The sequence below is a fragment of the Mus caroli genome, chromosome 5 (assembly GCF_900094665.2).
Source record: "Mus caroli chromosome 5, CAROLI_EIJ_v1.1, whole genome shotgun sequence".
In the NCBI taxonomy this organism is placed as follows: Eukaryota; Metazoa; Chordata; class Mammalia; order Rodentia; family Muridae; genus Mus; species Mus caroli.
In genome coordinates this window covers 72,402,147-72,409,771 of record NC_034574.1, presented here as the reverse complement: position 1 = coordinate 72,409,771, position 7,625 = coordinate 72,402,147, and positions in this window count along the sequence as shown.

The window sequence follows — 7,625 nt, the reverse complement described above, 5'->3', positions numbered from 1 at the left end:
GGAGGGAGGGAGGGAGGGAGAGAGGGAGGGAGGGAAACGAGAAAAAAAATGTACCATAGCAATAAAGTCATGATGTTAAGTTGGCATTGTAAGTTATATTATAATATTTCTCAGAGTAAAGAGATAGTTCAGTATTTAAGACTATTTACATAAGACTCATGAGGAATAGAATTTGAAATCTAGCAAACACATAACTAGTTTATTTCTACAAATGCTTGCAAATGTAGCTCAGGCATGTGCAGACATAAGAATTGTTGAGATCATTTGACTTCTAGCCAAAGTATGAGCTAGACCTACATTCAAAAAAGAAATAGTGATTCAAAACTATGTGAAGCTTTATAGAGGATATATAACGCCTTTCTCTCTCAAATATATATATGTATGTATGTATAAATGTATATACACACACACATATATATATATATATACATTTGCACATATGCACTTGTATTCATAGACAAAAACCCATATACACATGCATTTATATTCACAAACAAGGACTCACACACACACACACACACACACATACAAAGATGGCATAATAAAAATACGTACACTGTACATGGAGAGAAACATGCACACACACACACACACACACACACACACTTCCTTTTTTTTTATCTTCTTTTTTTTATGAAGAATTTAATTCTGATCATTAAGCTATCAAAGGCCAGGGAAGGAAAGAAAGAATGGATCTACATCAGAAAATCTACACTCAAATTGAGAAAAAAATTTGATTATAAATAACAAGATTTTTATACCAAATCATGCTAGCAATGCTCTAGAGATGAATATAAGTTGTAGTTAACATGACAAAGAGTTTTATTTGTGACCATGATATATCAGAGCCATAAAACTATTAGGAAAATCAATCCTAAGTACCTGCAGGAAATGTAAATTTGGTAACCATAATATTTCAGGGATTGAATTGTCATTTCTTTTTTTTTCCCCTTTTTTCATATAATTTACTTTGTTGTTTTGATTACTATTACAAACAAATTATTATTTTTATACAACATATTCTGATAAGTTTCTTCTCTCTCATCCTAGATCCTTCCAGCCTAATCATTCTTTATTTTTCTCTTAAAATATAAATAAAATATCCAATTAAAAAATAAACTGGCAAAAATTAAACAAGCCACAATAAAAACAAGATAAAATAATTAAATATGATATAACAAAAATGTAAGTGAAACATATACATGGGAAAATACACACACACCCACCCACACACACACACACACACATATATGCAATATTCAATATAAACACAAAATCAGAAACCATATAATATAAACAAAAGACCAGTACAATCAAGTAACATTATCAGACAATAGATCTCCAGAACACCACTGAGGTCATTTTTTGCTCGCCATCTACCATAGATAAACCATACTTGGTCAGAGAGAACTTGAAGTGTGGTTAATATTCCCAGTGGGCTCCACTAGAAATAGTAATATTTACTTTGTGAGTGGCAAGCAATTGTAAATAGTGAAATGGTCATTATCTTACTACAATGCTTGTAGTATATATTACATTGGCATAACTTTAAAATGACTCCTTCTCATTCATAAATAAATTCCATATCCCTTGATTGCAATACCAATCCAATGTTCTTATCACTGAGGATGAGAGCCTCAGCAAGACCACAATGAATTGAAATTTTGGACAAAATGTTTTAGTTTTATAGGAAGGATACGCAGCATCAAATAGACTGGAGACGAATTGAAAGTTCCCTTGCGATATATCAATCAAAACAGTAAACACCCAGGTCAAAGAAAAATATTAAAGACTGCAAGAGAACAACATCAAGTATAAAAAGTATATAAAGCAGGCCTATTAGAAATATATTTGACTTCTCAATGGAGAATAAAGTCAGAAGGGCCTAAAGAGATGCATTGCAGACTCTAAGAGACCACGGGTGCCAGGTCAGACTTTCATATCCCCCCAAAATCTTCAATTACCATAGATGGAGAAAATAAGATATTCCATAATACAATCAAATTTAAACAATGCCTATCTACAAATCCAACCCTACAAAAAGTGTTAGAGGGAAAATTACAGCCTAAGGAGATTAACTACACCCATGAAGAATGGATATAAATAATTTTACCTAAACAAAAAGCAATACAAGGAAGCCCACACACACACACACACACACACACACACACACACACACACACACCACATCGCACCACACCACACAGAAAGAAACAGAAACAGAGAAAAAGAGATGGAGGCAAAGAAATAGACAGATACAGAAAAATCAGGGAAAGAACATATTTAACAACAGCTTCAAGTAATATAAAATATTTTAAGGTAACACTAACCAAAGAAGTGAAAGGTTTCTATGATAAAAACTTTGTCTGTAAGTAAATAAATTGAAGATGATATTAGAATATGGGAAGATCCTCCTGGTTATAGTTTGGTAGGATTAACATAGTAAAAAATGGTCATCCTACCAAAAGCAATCTACAGATTTAATGTATTCTGTATCAAAATTTTAAAACATTTTTAAAAATATCTTGAAAGGACAATTATCAACTACACATGGAAAGAAAAAAAAGATAGTTAAAATAGTCCTGAATAATAAAAGAACAACTGAAGATACTACAATTCTCAACTTCAATTTGTACTAAAAATCTATAGTAATAAAATCAACAAGGTATTAGAATAAAAACATATGCATTATCAATGGAATTGAATTGAAGATCCAGACATTATTCTAAATACATATGAAAACCTTATTTTTGATAAAGAAGTCCGAAATACACAATGAAAGATGGTACCTTCAACAAATGATGCTAGTCTAACTCAATTTCAGCACATAGAATAAAGCAAACAGATCCATATCTAGTACACTGAACAAAATTGAAATCCAAATGGATCAAGGACCTCAATACGAAACCATATGCACTGAACTTGATAGAGCCTTAAGCCTTGTATTTTCATTTCTTTGTTATTGGGTGGTACTCTGCAGGTTACTGAAAAGGAAACTAGACCCCAATCCAGACATAAAACTTTGTCCTACAATCTGTCCTGCCTTCAAAATATGCTAGAAAAAAATGGTAGCGCTGACATTGTGGAAGCAGCCAATTAATGTCTGGTTTGAATTAAGGTCAAATCAAAACAGGAACCTATACCCACTGTTACTTGGGTAACCAAGATCCAAAATCTAGTTAGCCCAGATAGTTATGATAAAGGCAAACTTGAGTGGTCTAAGAAAATCATTATAATAATTCCTAATGATATTCTATTATATTCATATGTCTTTGACTTATCCAGTTATCATCAGAGAGGCCTCCTCTGACAGCATACAGGAATAGATGCAGATACCTAGATTTGGTGCACAGAGATAAATTCTAAATGTGAGATCCCATCAAATTCCTGTCCTTTGAGCTCAGGGAATACTGTGTAGAAGAGGTTAAGAGATTGTAAGAGTTAGAGGGGATGAACTATACCTGGAGAACAAGATTTTCTGAATCAACTAAGCAAGTCACATATGAGCTATCACAATCTGAAGCAGCAAGGTAGGGCCTGTTTGAGTCTATACCAGGCCTGCTGTATATGCAATATAACTATTAGTATATTTTTATGGGATTCCTGTTTATGAGAACAGTTAGGTCTCTGGCTCCTGTGCAGCTCTTAGGATGCTTTTCTTTCTGTTGATTTGCCATGCCTAACTTCAATATGAAAATTTTCCTCATTTAATATTTCATTTAGTCATGTTTGGTTATCTTCTATAAGCCTGTTCTTTTCTAATGAAATATAGAAAAGGGGTGCTACTGGATGGGAGGGGAGGGGAAGGGAGGGGACAGGAGGTGGTGAAGATCTTGGAAGAGTACAGGAGGTAGAAACTATAATCAGGATACACTGTATGATAAAAGGTTATTTTTCAATAAAATGAAAAAGAAAGAAAAAGAAACAGTAAGACATGAAAAAAATTAGAGGAATACTGGGGAAAGATATGATAAAGAAAGTAGGAAGATGTCCAACAGAGGATACAGAGTGGAAGTAGAGATTATCTTAAGAAAGAAACCTGTCATTTTTATTTTCTGTGTCAAACTGATTTACAAGGAGTAAAAAATACAAACGTGCTGAAAGGCTGTTTAATATTTTCATACCATTTTGAAGTCAAACAGCAGACTTGGTATCAGAGTAATCAAGCCAGCCAAACCTATGAGCTATGTACTTAGGGAGATGGGTAAATTTCTCTTAAGGGACATTTTTAATGACATGACAGACAGTCATCTGATAAACTCCATTTATTTCAATTGCTTCAGCACGATTGGAAAAGGTGACATTGAGTTTGGTTCGAGGCTTTCATTTTTATGATTCAATGATTCATTTCACCCATCACTACTTACCACTGAATAATAATTTAAGGAAATCATAAAATTCTCGTCCCTAGGCTGTAATCAATTTATCTGGAGTCTAATGACTCAAACAAATGTATTTTATTACAATTATGAACATATATTTAATGATTAGGTACTGCTTATATTTTTGAACCTAAATAGTACTCAGATTCTTATCTCGAAATATATATTATATTTTATTGTTTCTTGCTGTATAATAGTTCTCTAATTAGTGCTCAACATTTATAAATTAATACTAATATAATGTGGTAAAGTTAGTAATGTCATTTTGCATAGAATAATTTTATGATTATCTCAATTTCATTCAATGTCTCTTGCATACAGTAATTATTATTTATGTGTTCTGTATTAAAGTGTGTAAGCAATGAGAACTATGGATTTGAAAGCTGTATTCATACTTTAGCTGCTTTAGAAAGTAGTCACTATTCATAATTTTTTAGTGATATTTAAGTTTTCAAAAGATGATATTCTTAAAGTCTTTTCATAGATAGTCGATGGAAGAAGCCATTGTTAAGAACAATTATCTTGAGTAAATTGATTCAGTTAACTACAAATTCAAACAGTTAATGGAACATCTATTTTTAAACAAAGCTATTCAATCCCACACTCATTTATAATTTTAATGTAGATTTAAAAGAATATGATTCTTGTTATCATATTACACATATGTCTATGTTTTAAAACTACAATTTTGCCAATAGTCATGACAATAGCCATAACATTTGGTGACAATGATGGCATTGCTTTGGCCAATGAGTCAATAAGGTGAGCCTTATACCCATCACAGGGTGTTTTACTTGGTAGTATTAAATGTCTGTCTATGCTATTGTCTTTGTCATTATCTGCTGACACCATGCATGCCTGTATGTATATAATATAGGAACCTGTTACAGTTCTACAGAGCTTTAGTGTTACTCACCCCTACTCAAATTCCCTCTTTCATCCTGCCAGTCCATCCCCTTCTTCCATCCCCTTTCTCCAGTTTACCATGTATCTCTTTATAGCACTATATTCTATTAGCCCTACCTTGGAAGAATCCCTTCTCTTCCTTGATCTTTTAGTATCTACTTAACCTCCATAGTCTAATAGGAACACACTCATCTAAAGATTAAATGCTAACATTCATATAGAAGGAACAAAAACAAGCAACATTTGTCTTTTGGGGGCAGTGATAACTCAATAAGGATGATTTAAGGATGATTTTCTTCTAGTACCTATTCATCTACATTTATTCTTCATAATTTAATTTTTAACAGCTAAATAATATTTCTTGGTGTAATGGTTTCACTTTTGAATTATCAAATTCTCATCCATTAGTTGACACACATAGATATCTCAGTTTCTTTCAATTTCTGATTATAAGACTAGACATTTATGATATGGATAAGCAAATATTCCTGGAGTAAAGGAGATAATATAGATATATTCCCATGAGCTCTATAGTACAGTCATGTATTTGACTTTACTTGAATTGTGACTTTTGAAGAATTCCAATAAACGAACCACTTTTTGTGTTTTGTCTTTCTTTCTTGATTTTTTTTATAACTCATAGCTTATCTCTGTGTGTGCTTCTTTAAGAAAAGACAAGAATTTTATAACTCTACAATATGAATTGCCCAAAATATATTTCAGAGTAATGTAGAACTTAATATAAATATAGAAAAAACCATCCTTTATCTACTTGATATTTTAGAATAAAGGAAAATTATTACTGTTTTTCCAAATGAAATTTACTTATTTTTGTGTGAATGCTTTTGTGTTTGTGTGCATGGGTATTTTGTGTGTGTGTGTGTGTGTGTGTGTGTGTGTGTGTGTGTGTGTACTGTGCTCTCAAATCATGGTATATATGGTACATTATTTTAGAGGTAATTTTTTCCACCACATGAATCATGAGAATTGAATTCAGCTTAGCAATGATGCCAGCAAGTGCCTTTCCCTGCTTTCAATAATTCAAAATTTTATTTCAGAGAAGCAAGTGATTTGATAATTCCATTCAATTTTGACTTCTCTTCTTTGCTATATGAAGATTTATTGCTCACACATTGATGATCCACATGGAATACTTTCAAAGTATTCATGATACAATCAAATTTCTAACTTTACTTTTTGCTATACTGTCTATCATATGAATACAATTAAACATTCTTTATTATTCAATTAAACTGTGTATCGCTTTTATAAATTTAAGAGCTTTGAGGCTCTATAAATGGATACATGCAGTTAACCTGATTTTCAAATTTTCTTCTAAGACAAAAGTGTCAGCACCATGTGCCATTTAAATAATGATATTTGTGACAGAATTCAAAGAGATATTTAAAAATATTTGAGGTGTGTGATATTGATATTCAATTATTTGCTTCTGAAGTATGAGTCATGAAGGTATGACTGGCCTAAAATTTATTAGGCAAGAGTGTCATACTTTATCACATTACCAAAATGTATATTCTCCATCACTACCTTGTTTAAAATACATTTAAAATTCAAAAGGGCTCACTAAGGTACAAAATTAAAAGCACTGAGCCTTGGCATATTCAGGATATGATGTATTATACAGTTTACATATCAAACACTAGGTCCAGATTTCCTCAAAGTGTAAAAGAGTTTCAGAAGCCATTTTATTTTGTTAGACACTTAGCATAAGGTTGGATCAAGATTAGTCACTGAGATGACTAAAAATGTAAAATGTGTTAAATCACACCTTTCATATTTGTGTTAAATAACTATGTAGAAAAATAAATTTATCTTGAGTTTTATAGGGAAGATTATTTGAATATTGTAAACATTATTAAATACAGGCACCATTTGTAAATGCATATTTCATATAATAGTCTATTTTATTAATTGTGCTTTGTGTATGTGTTTGTGTATGTGTGTGTATTTGTGTGTATACGTGCACATGTGCATGTGTGCATATGATTGCACGCTAGTGTTCTTAGGGTCCTGGGTCTTGGTCTACTTCTCCATTCTGGGCAGATGCTTAACTATTGATCTACATCTATACTTGAGTTATTGTGATTTAAGGAACATAAACTAATAACTATACAGATGAAAGCCTTCTCATATTTTCAGACTAGTGGAATTGCAAAAAGAAGAAGAAGAAGAAGAAGAAGAAGAAGAAGAAGAAGAAGAAGAAGAAGAAGAAGAAGAAGAAGAAGAAGAAGAAGAAGGAGAAGGAGAAGGAGAAGGAGAAGGAGAAGGAGAAGGAGAAGGAGAAGGAGAAGGAGAAGGAGAAGGAGAAGGAGAAGG